Genomic DNA, 12,775 nt, shown 5'->3' on the forward strand with positions numbered 1-12,775 from the left:
AGTAACACTGTCTGACATCCTGACTAATTCAGTGCTTGTGGAAGGATCTTGCACATGTGATCTTCTTCACCACTTTTCAACAACTTTCTAAAGCAGTTTACAGAGAAAAATATATGATGGTTCCCTGTCTCCAATGGGCTCGCAATTTAAAAGAAACAGAAGGCAGACACCAACAAGAGCCACTGGAGAGATGTTGTGCTAGGGTTGAATAGGGCCAGTTGCTCGCCCCCTGTTAAATAGAAGAGAATCACCACCTCAAAAGGTGCATCTTTGCTCAGTTAGCAGGGGTCTGCTAGGAGCTGTTGCAGTAGCTACATGCACTAAGTCTAGAACTTGTATTCCAGGCTGGTGTTGCATTACTGCAAGCATGCTTGCGCCTGCACAACAGTGCATAACAGCAGCATGTCTCATTAGTTTTAAATGGAACCTTTACGCAATTGTGTAGAACTCTTGAGTTTTTAGTACAACTATATGGTTTTTGTGTACTGGCACAAGTTTGCTCATTATACAAGTGCTGTGTTAGTCAAGATGTCGGCAGCCACTGATATGTTTGTGCGTAGACTGGCTGAAACAGAGGGTCCTTCTCTCCTGAAGTTAGTTCACAACACAGCACAGCACATTAACTTTCTGACAACAATGGGGATGCTTAATTGAATACAGAGACATTATTAGGTGACAATCAAAGATGCTAGGGGTCTCATTTCTATTATTTATCTTTCAGATGTGAACTGTATTGCTATAGCAACTTCTCATTAACTTTCCTGGGTTCCAATCACAGCCTTGTTTTTCCAGTATCTCAACAAATATTATTTCTCTTGGAATCGTGTGGGAAAATCATAGTTTCAAATAAAACTTTATAAGTTGCCTACATAGCACAAACCCAGGTCTAAAAGTGCATTCTCTGCACTTTCCTAGAAATTGTATAGTTGGTACCCTAAAGAAATATGTTAATAAGGCTGAATTAATTGTGAAACCAAACATAATCCCCAGTGTCTTAACCACTACCAGAGTAGTTTAATAGTTAGGTCACATATAAGATAACAAACGAGACCACCATCTGGAACTTCCAGTTACAGTCACCTAAAGCCCATAAACTCTGCATTATAAAATACTCTTAGGAAAGGTAAGGACCATGTTACAGAATCATCTGTCCATAACAAGTAGTCCATGTAATCTCACAGATATCCTTGCTAATGTTTGGGAGTATAGCTGAGGGGTGTGGAATGGCAAGTACTAACACAAAGTCTGTGTTTATTTCCATTCTTTTATGTCAACATTCCCATGACAAAATGTTTGAATTTGAAAAGAACTCTGGTAAAGCTATATCATACAGCCTGCTCAGATAGAAACACTGAGAGCGGAAGATATTCCCAGAGACGTTAGCTTTCATCCTTATGACTGCCAATGGTCCAGAGTTGCCCTGGAGAATTCTGAAATGAATGACAAAATAATGTGGTTCAGAAACATCTGGACTTTGTTCCTGGATTCCCAACATTCAGACTTCTATATCATTGAGATTAGAAACAGGTGGTTGCTTTTAAACCTGGATGAAAAGGGGGGGGACATGATACTGGTTTATAAAATGATGCACGGTGTTATGTGGGACATGAATACAGAGTAGTTTTTCTCCCTCGTTTATAAAGCTAGAACATAATCAGAGTTATCCAATTGGAAACCTGTCTTATGCTAGGCCCATTCCGACATTATGCTGTACAAGTGCACAGTTCTCTGTAAGCATGTCCATGTGTTTGGGTGAATGACTGTACTTGTGTTCATGTTAAAAGTGAATCTGGGTTCAGGCCCCTCAAATGTGTGTTACTGATGGGAAGTGTACTGCTATACCTGTGTACAACATAACATGTGAATGCTTCTACCAGTGTATAGATCTGTACCTGTGTACGCTGTACATTTATTGTACATTCAACATAACATGTAAATGGGACTACTGAGCAGTGTTCCCTGTAACAGGGATTCCCAGATGTTGTTGACTACAGCTCCCAGCATCTCCAGCTGCAATGCTTTTTTGACTGGAAAATATGGGAGTTGAAGTCAACAACATCTAGGAATCCCTGTTACAGGGAACACTATTGATTCACTACTGGGAACACTACAGACTGTTGGTCTATCTAGCTTAGTATTATCTACCCTGACTGCAAGCAGCTCTCCAAGGATTGAGACAGAAGTTAAGTCTCTCTTCACAAAAGCCCTCTGCAAACTTTTTTTTAAAAAGGATGCTATACCTGTGAACAGCATCCCAAGAGTCTGCTGGCAAGCTACATCTTGGTACTGACCCACTCAGAAACTTCACCCCCGCACTGAACATGCTTACAGTGTTTGTCTTCAAATGTTGTGAGCATGAAATGATTCTGCCTATGTTCGGATGACTGGGGCAAACCAGCTTTTTGATCATGAGCAGACTGCTGTGGACTCCAAACAAAGTTCAGGCAGTTTTGTGCTTTTGTGCAAGAACCCAAATAATTAGGAAAACATGCCCATGCTCCGGAAGTACTTCTTCCAACTGGAAACATGCCGCAAGACTGCCAGTGATGCATCCGGAGTGCAGGTGTGCTACTTTGAGTATATGCGCTCTTGTGCGAGATCACTGGCACCGTGTTGGGAGCCTGCAGGAGTGTGGGAGGATTGGGCGTTTGGCTGCACAACTGTAACAGTAATATGGAAGAACGGGAGAAAGGACGCCAACTTTATTAAACATTAAATATCAATGTGACTCCAGCAGGTATAATTTGGCCATGCCCCCCCTTGCCACCTGGCCTACACTTGTTGTAGATGCAGCTCCTGAGGGCACCTCTTAGCACCAGCAACACTACTGACCCCTCGGGGTCTGACCACAGCCAGTAAGGGCATTCCCTCTCTGACCATGCTTTCTCTACTCTGATTCCCCTTTGTTGGTCTCAGGTTTCATTCTCTCACCAGGAGAGAGAGAGACTTCCGTCTTCTCCCTTTCCCCTCTTCCTGTATGTAGCAAACAGCTAGGCATATAGGCTTATCTATCTCTCTTATGTTTTCTAAATAACCTACTTTATTTAGAACTTATACAATGTAGACTTGTACAAGGTAGGTACTACAGATCTGTACACAGGCACAGTTATTCACATGTTATGTCGAACTCAAATACAGCAGTACAATTCCTATCTGTGCCATGCATTTGAGGGTCCTGTACTTTTAAACTCACTATGAATACAGGTACGGTCATTCACACAAAAACATGTATGAGTGTATAGACATCTCTACACTCGTATGCATGATGTCTGAATAAGGTTCTGTGTTTTCTACCTGTTCCTTCCTTGCTGCTTGCTCTCTAGCAATTGGCTACCTTCCCTCACTGCTTACATCTGGTTATGGTCTGCTAACACTAGTGCCTCTGGGTAGCCCTCTCTCTGTTTCCCAACAATTCTCCAAGGACTTCGTCCAACATCCATGGAGCCCAACAGCCACAACAGAACAGTAGTTAAACCCAAGTCAGTTGAAATGGGACTCAAATGCCTTGAACTTGTTGCACTTGAACATCTTGAACTTGAACTTGAACTTGTTCCTTGAACTTGTTGAACTTGTTGCACTCATGTAAAGCAAGTGTTCCACCACTTAACTAAAGCTTCTCCTCATGCAACATATATTGGCCACATTCACACGTAATGCAAAACTGGAGGTAAATGGGGCAGAGGTTGGAACTCCGTTACATCCAAATGCATGCAACTGTGGTTTCAAAAAGGTACAATTGCACTCAGCACACTCCCATGACCAATGGCTGCCACTCTGATTGATTGATTGATTGATTGATTGATTAGTACATTTATATACTGCCCCATACAAAAAGGTCCCTGGGCGGTTCACTTGTGATGTGCGAACACCATGCCCACAGTCTGGAGACAGCAGCGCTACAGAGCCTGCTGGGATGCAGCTTCGGTGGACCAGGGAGAGGAAGGGGCTCCCCTGCCCTGAAAACAGAGTTTGCTGGACCACAGTTGGATGAACGTCTGTGATGCGATTCACAGAAAAATTAGCTGTGGGTCCAGCAATCTCCAGTTTCATGTTACATGAGAATGCAGCCAAGATAAGCAACTGAAAGCTCACACATCCACATCTGCAGCTTCACTTCATCCCAAGTGACAATATTTTCTCCCCCACTCCCCATTAAAATAATGGCCTCTCAGGATGAAAATCTTTTTGTACCCCGCCCCCAGGGGGAGAGAGAGAGAGAGAGAGAGAGAGAGAGAGAGAGAGAGAGAAGGGAAAGTTGTCATTTATATGGTGCAGTAACAAAGGTCCTATCCCAAGTGCAGAAGCAAATCATTTGAAGGCAGTGGTAGGCAGCCAGCTGAGGCAATGCTACATAGCTTCTAGCAGCAGAAAGATTCAGAATGAAACGCAGTGGTCTGCATGACCCACTTTCATAAAGGCAGCATGATATTATAATTGTGGCTCCTTTGATAAGCTTTTGGAAAGGATTCTGAACATGAAATTTTGTTTGCTGTAGCACTGGTAGAAAAGGTTGTGTTGTGGATACTTTGGCAAGACCTGAGTAGTCACATTTGGCCTGAATATGACCAATGACTTGGACTATAGGGTACTTGTAGAATAAAGACTATTGGCAGTTTTTCATGAATAGCAAGCACAAAAAATCATGGCAACCAGGGAGCATCCTTCCCTGTTCTGAATCAAAATCCTGGTAAATGTTGAGAATTATTGTGTAATTGCAGCAGATGTTTCACTTTGGTAGCACCCTCTGAATTCACCTCACATTTTGCAATAGGCATAATTTGGGGGGCTGCTCTAGGATATGCCTGAATGTCAGCATGATGCCTTGTTTTGAGACATGCTGCTGTGGCTTTTACTGCATGCTACTAATTGATAAGCGAAACATTTATTTTAATCAAGGCTGTAAGCCATTGTTTGCAATCCAAGTCCAATTAATGAGGAATTTGGATAAGCACCTCTGTTCCAGTTCTCAGTGGCTCAGCTTTGGCTAAGTACCAATGCCATTCACTCAGTACAGAACCAATACCTCAGTGTCCCTGCTAACTGGGCAAGGAGAAACCTTTCAAAGTGGTGATCCTCCTGATATGAAGCATGGGGAGAGGAACTGGCCCTATGCAGCCCCAGCAAAGTATCCCTCCAGTGGCTGTTCTGGTGTCTACCTCTTTTATTTTTAGACTGCGAGCTCTTTGGGGCCCAGAAACCACCTTTGCCTTGTTATTCATTTTTCATGTTTAACATTCCACTTTAAGAATTTTTTTTCCATGTTTAAAATTCCACTTTAAGATTTTTTTTTCCTATTCAAAAGCAGTATAGAAATAATATTGACTGACACAATGAAGAAAATTAATCAAAGTAGTCCCTTTGAAATTAATAGGACAAGTTAGGCATAGCGTAACTTGGAGTAAGTTAGGCATTGCCTAATTAGTCCTTTTAATTTCAATGTGGGACTACACTGAGTAATTTTCCTCATCATGTCAGCTACTAATAATATTTTTTGCTATAGCTATCTACCGTGAGCCACTGAGTAATGGATGGTGAGAGAGAGAGAGAGAGAGAGAGAGAGAGATGGTGCTTTTGGTTAACCCATTCCTTGATCCAGGCCAGCTTTTGAATGGGGCTTTAGTTACTTGTATTCCAGTCATGGGGTAGAGGCGGGGCTAACAAACAGCCAGCAGCAAGAATATGGAAAAGCTATCTGCACTTGCCTCTTTGTACACAATATCCATTTCATTAAACTATTAATATTCCTGATTCCACTCCACAGCCTTGTCCTTGCATACCATAACTCTTTCCCTTGGATTCTACAATAGATAAAGATATAGGTATATACAGATAATAGTAAAATGGGCTTATACTTTGCAAGCATTCCTTCTGCAACACAAAACGACCATGCACTCTCCCTTCACTCTTTGGTAGTTGATGTGCAGAAGAGTTTATGTGTTAAGAAAAATGTATTTATATCCCCAGCACTCGAGTTTTTGGATTTCTTAAGCAATTCTCTTGCAAATCTGACACAAACTGAAATGCAGTGAACAGGAAAAAATATAACATGTTCATTGCTTCATAGTTCTGTGGAAGTCTGGACTTTCTGTTTCAAACAGTACTGGAGAAAACTGCCAAAGTTTGTCAGAAGGTATCATTCCCCATGCTTTTCCAATGAGAGAGTTCCCCCACATTTTCAGGCAAATTGATCAGTTTTTCCAGGATTTTTTATTTTTCTGGTAGGCTGGGTGAGGTCTGCAGCCCACCTGTAAAATGGCATGTTTCTATCTTTTGTGATTTGGTCTGGGAGTTTCATGTCAGTGAGTGAGGCCCAGCAGCTCTATATACTTATAGATATAAAATAATAGTGAGCTCCAATTACAAAACCACAGACAGCAAATTATCCTTAGATGCCGATATGTTAGGAAATGATCATTCTGTTCATTTGGTAATTAACCAGTGAGCAAAGCAAAGTCTGTTTAAATTCATTGACAAGAATACAGGCTTTCTGTAACTGGATGGATAATCCAATACGTCTACACTAGCATGCCTTCAGAAGTCAGAAGTCTGTTTTGTGTAGCCAAACATGGCTTGGGAAGAAAACAAGCCCCTTTATCTGTCATGCTACCTTTCTTCTTGAAGTTTCTCCTCCGTGAACTGTTTCAGTGCGATGCCTAAATACCATGAACTGACACACAAATTCACCCTGACATTTTACATTCGTGTGCAGTGAGCAAGCACCCTGTTCCCTGGGGGAGAGTACAGCAAACACCTGATGCCTCCTGGGAATTCATCTGTGGGTGTCGGGCAGCTGCTGCTGCCCATCAGCAACTCCAGGTGTGGTTTAGTCAGCTGAGAGGTGACTGCAGCTGCAGATGTAGTCACAGCAGGGACTCAGGCAAGCAGGAAGCAGAAAAGATACGCTTGGCTTCTGCCGCTTTCTTTCTTTTATTAATGCTTGGCCTGGCTTTGGTTTGGTTTGTCCTGATTTGGAACACCTGGCCTGATGTGGGATGCAGATGTTTGCTCTGTTGCCCAGGAACCAGCACTTCATTCCCTTTTTATAACGTGCCTTGCGACCTGAGGGAATTTTTAAAGCCCTTGTTTAACAGAGTCTTGATTTTCCTCTCTTGGTTTCTCAGCTCACAGTCTGACAGATTTAGTGGCAGGGGTAAACAGAAATGAAAATCTTAATTTTCAGGCTCCCTCTGAGTCAAACTAATTGGCAACAACTTGAGCTGTGGTTTTTGCAATGGGCTGTATCTCAGTTTCAGTTTTCTGCGGGGAATTTTTGGTTGTAGACTTCTTTTTTAATTTGCCGTTCTACTTCACTTTTTCAAGGCTACATTAAAATGATGAGGTGATGACATCTAATGTTTGCGATATTTTTGGTTCCATTGCAGTCATTATATGGAAGATTAAAGCCTTTCCATGCACACCCACCACCTCTCTCTGGCTTAGCAGAGTGGATTGTAACTTACTTAGGAGACACAGAGGGCCTTCTTTAAAATGTAATTAAAACTGACTATTTATATATCAGCGGTGAGCTTGTGGATCTCCACATGCCACTCAACATGTAATGAAATAAAGGCAAACATATCTCAGGGCAAATTTAAGGGTATAGACTCAGTTTGAAGTATAGAAAGAACACCCTTTATTTATTTTTAAAATGTGTTTCTCCAAATAAGATTCTCTTAAAAGGATGGCAAAGTTCAGAACCTGAGATCATTGCATTTAGGAATGGCATAGAAGGAAAATCTCTACCAGACACAGTTTCTCTCATCATATAAGAAGAGCCCTGCTGGATCAGGCCCATGGCCCATCTAATCCAGCTTCCAACAATGGCCCACCAGATGCCTCCAGGAAGCCCACCAGTGGATGAAAATATACCCCTCTCCAACCGTGGTGCCCCTGCAACGGATATTCAGAGGCATCCTGTTTCTGACCCGTGATGTAGCATTTAGCCATCAGGACTAGTAGCCATTGTTAGACTTGTCTTCTGTGCATTTGCCTAATTCATCCAAGCTAGTGCCCAGTACCACATCTTGTGGCAACTTATTCTCAGATGGAGGATGAGCAGTGTGATGCAATATTTCTTTTAGTCCATCCTAAATCTCCTGCCAATCAGTTTTATTGGATGACCCTGAGTTCTAACGTTGCAAAAGAGGGAGAAAAATTTATATGCTGTCACTTTCTCCACACTACGAGGTCATTCACACAATCAAAAACTGTGTTCTGCCCAGGTTTGGGATATGTGTGTTTCCGGTTTTGTGGAATTTCCGGTTGTGTAGAAGCAAGGTAGGAGGAAAACCTGGGTACCTTGCTTGTTGCTTCCACACAATCATTTCTACCCAGGTTTTCCTCCTACCTTGCTTCCATACAACCAAAAATTGGCAGCACACACAACTCCCAAACCTGGGTAGAACAGAGTTTTTGATTGAGTGGATGTATGACTATGTTGGTGAAACACTACAGCACAATTCAAGTCATTCTTTCAAAGTCTCTTTTCTGTTCAGAAATAAAACTTTATTTTGTCTGCAAAGAGGACTCATTAATTAGCACAAGGAAGGGAAGACAAACAGCATTGTACACCGGAATGAAAAATACATGCATATCCTTTTAATTTCATTCATTCTAAATTCCAAATTCAGTCTCATTTAAACTGAACCTCCCTCCCACCCGTCCGCATCGCTATCCAACAGCTGCTTGCGAACTCTCGCAAGAGCTACCACGCATGGAATTAGCTATGGTTATGCCTAAGAGAAATATATAAAGATAGATTTTAATGTTGGGTTTTAAATGATTTTAATGTTAATGATTTTAATGTTTAAATGGTTTTAATGTTTACATGATTTTAATTGTAAACCACCCAGAGATGCAAGTTCTGGGTGGTATAGAGATATGTTAAATAAATAAAGAATAAATAAATAAAGCCGCCATTGCAACAATATACAGCTAATATAAAATAATTTGACAGAATCATTTCACTGCAGAATTATTTATAGGGTTATAAATAATTAAAACACAAGGCATCATTTAAACAAGGAGTAGCCAAACTCACAGGAAGGTAGCTCCAATGGTCATAAACTGGTCATTCCCCAAGATCAAATATAATAAAATATAAAAATATGATGATCTAGAAAGACAATCACAAAAGCCACTCCGTCCACAAGATGTCAGTGTTTCTCTTTCGTAAAGAAAGACTTGCAGGTTCGAAACGGAGCAGATTCCATTTAAGATGACCTAAAAGCACAGATATAAAGTAAATCATCTCCTTTTGTATGTGTGAGTCAACCCGTGCAATATGCTATCTATGGAAAACAACAATTTGCCATTCATTACAGTCTCAGATGTACCAGGATTCAGATGTTTTCAATAAATTCTCCAGCTCAGAACAGTCATAAGCCCTGTGCAGCCCTGTACCAGAGTTTGCTTATATTTAAATTAATTAATTGACCATATATTAAATCCTCCTCTTCCACCTCTGGCCATTAAAGCTAGTGCTGAGCTGCAAAGGGGGTGCACTTCATTAAAAAAAAATTATACCCATGAATTTCCCTTCTGGTGATTAACCCTATACTCCCCCCCCCCCGCCCACACACCTCTTTGTGAAAGGATATGGACTAGTTTACATGAATGCCAGAAACGGCTTTTTATTGGGCTTTTATTTTTAATTGTGTTTCTTTTAATTGTGTTTTATTTGTTGTTTTAAATTTAGTATTACTTTTACTGTTGTGAGTCTCCCCAAGTACTTTTGTACTAAGGGGTGGAATATAAATATTTTAAATAAATAATAAGGAAGGGGGGGGCGTTCAGTCGTCAGCACGGTATTGATGGTTTCAGACACCATGGGAAGGGGTGGAAATACTGGCTTGCAACAGGAGATTTCCCAGACAGCAGGTTTTACCACAGGTTTACAGTGAGGCTTTACTGTGAGTTCAATGTTGAGCTCCAAGACCAACACAAAAAGCAGGTTTATTTATTTTTTGCCCCAGATATAAATCGGACTATACTCAGACATGCACTGTAAAATCCACATTGTGTGTGAAGTGCTCCCCAATAGCACGCAGGGACATGGCGGTAAATCTGGCCTATATGTGAATGCACACCTACATTCTGGAGGAGATGCAAACTAAAAGCCAGGTGTGAAAAAATTCCAGGAGCATGTGCTTGATGGGAACGTCCATTTTCCTCTTCTTTACTTTCTGGCAGTCATGTGAACCCACCCTATGACCATTTGAAAGGTTGGAGATTTAGTAGCAAGAGGGAAAACTCCCCACTTGCAGAGACAACTCGGCCGCCCACGGCTCCCTCACCAAATCCGGTCAGGTTTACTTTAGTTGGGGCAGGATGTGGACGAGGATGCAATTTTAGATGTGCATCCCACTGAAACTAATGCAGTGCAGAGGGATGTATATCCACATTCTTCCATCCCAGCTTGTCATCCGTAAGGACGTGACTACCATTGAATCAAGGCAAAATACTTGCCTTGCAACACTGGCAGCCAATGAAACTGCCAGCACAGCACAAGATAGGTTGCATCAACCTGGTTGCCTGGGCAACTGGGATGCATTCCCCACTCTCACTCAAGCCCCATTCAGAGTGAGGGCAATGGGGAAAACTTTATTTGACCTTCACGTTGTTAGCCTGCAGCCAGACTTGAGTCACACACTGAAGATGCCCTTCAATTAGAACAAAATGGTGTGCAGCAGCAGCAGATCAGGAAACAAATGACTATAAGAGGTGTGAAAATCTGTGCACAGGAATGGGGTTTTCAAGAATATTTTACCACCCCTCCCCATTCTCCCCAAACAATATCTGAAAATCATCGCTCACGAAAAGGTTCAGTGTGAATGAAAGCGTCTGCCCGTATTTCTTTTCTGCTTATGAGAATGAGGCTATTGTATATCTGGAGACCAATCGAGATCCTTCCACAGAGCAATAGTGTCCCTCTGCTATACACAAGAACTTCCTCCAGCCACAAGACAGATCATCACCACTATGACAGCCCAGATCACAGATGGAGCGGAAGAAATGCCTGGATTTAGTCACCCCATCCCACAGATAAGAGATCAGTGCTGTCAGATTTGACAACGCTGATCATCTGTTTGGCATGCACACCTCATATTCACCCATAGGGAATATTTTGCCGCTTCCCAGCATCCTTTTACATTCATAGGCACATCTCCAGAATGTGAAATGTACATAGATATTAGGAATGAGCTGAATGTTTCTCCAGCAAATGTTTTCAGCTCAAGAGAAGCTGTTTGGGGGACAAGGGAAGAAATCGGGTGGGGGCCTTTCATTAGCTCTGATGGGGTGGTGCCTGTACTCCCCACCTCTGGTAAGTACCATTTCCCCCTTGTTTTCCATGGCATAAGAAAGTAGAGGAACCTTAGTCCTCACCCTGATTTGGCTTTGGACATAATCACACAGCCAGCTGTTACTGATTATACCATACTGCCATGAAGCCAAATCAGAGTGAGATTTCCACTGATGTTTTTACATAGGAAACATAGGAAACTGGAACTGGTGCAAACACAGGGATCTGTACTGGGACCATGAATGGAGTGCAGTAAGTGGATAATTCTTCTCCCTCTCCCATAACACTAGAACCAGGGGTCATCCCATGAAATTGATTGCTGGGAAATTTAGGACCAGCAAACAGAAGTATTTTTTCATACAACACATCATCAACTTGTGGAATTCTCTGTCCAGAGGCGTATCTATAGAAACTAGCAACTAGGGCAAGCACTGAAATTGCACCCCTGTCCAAACATTTGACACCCATCTTTCAGATAACTTTACCATAATATCAGCTCAAAAATACAAGTCAAGCTTGTTAATCTTTTAATTAACAAACTATGGCATTACATGAAAATTATAACTGCACCTTCCTTTCTTTCACAGATGCAAATTGGTCTATGATGTGATCAAAGTCAGTTTTTTCCGTTTCTTCTCTTTCTACACTCAGCAGAGCAAGATCACAGAGTCTGCCTTGACCCATGGAGGCTCTCAAATACAAAAGTATTAGTTTTAACTTGCTGAATGATCTCTCACAGCTGGTGATGGAAACTGTGATGGTTAGCATTATCTGTATTTGGTAGAATACAGGAGGGGTTTACCATTGCCTCCTCCTGCACTGTATGAGATGATGCCTTACAACATCTTCCTACATCATTGCTGCCCAATATAGGTATTTCCCATAATAACTCTGCAGGGGTGGGGGTGAGTGGTCCTCCTAAGTTTTCTAGTTTGATTCTATACCTCGTTGACATACAGAGCCAACTCTCTAGAAACAACCCCCATTTCTAGAGAGTTTTTATCCAGAGCTAACTGTTATATCCTACCTCTTGCAACGGCCTCAAAGTAACTAAAATAAAAACTTCTAAATCACTGTTAACACAGTTCAAAAACACAGGAACGCTCATGAAATCAAAAGAACAATGACAATGCAAAAATAAATAAAATATTGCTGTCAGGGGCATAGCTAGCTACATTTGAACAAGGGAGGGGGGGAATTTCCCTGGGCCCCTGCGGGGGGGGGGGCGCACTGGCTGGGTGATGACTCACCCAGTTTGCTTTTTGTTCTCCCACTCATGCTCCTCTGAAAAATAAGTGTGTGTGCAGGGGTCCATTTTTACGTTTTGTCCCAGGGTCCACTCCATCCTTACCACACCCCTGATTGCTGGTATTCTATCAGGTTTCCATTATACCCACTTTTATATGGGCAACTCATATACATTCATTTACCAACGATATGGGCAGTCACAGGGTAGAGGAGGAAGGGAATGTT

The sequence above is a fragment of the Hemicordylus capensis genome, chromosome 4 (assembly GCF_027244095.1).
Source record: "Hemicordylus capensis ecotype Gifberg chromosome 4, rHemCap1.1.pri, whole genome shotgun sequence".
In the NCBI taxonomy this organism is placed as follows: domain Eukaryota; kingdom Metazoa; phylum Chordata; class Lepidosauria; order Squamata; family Cordylidae; genus Hemicordylus; species Hemicordylus capensis.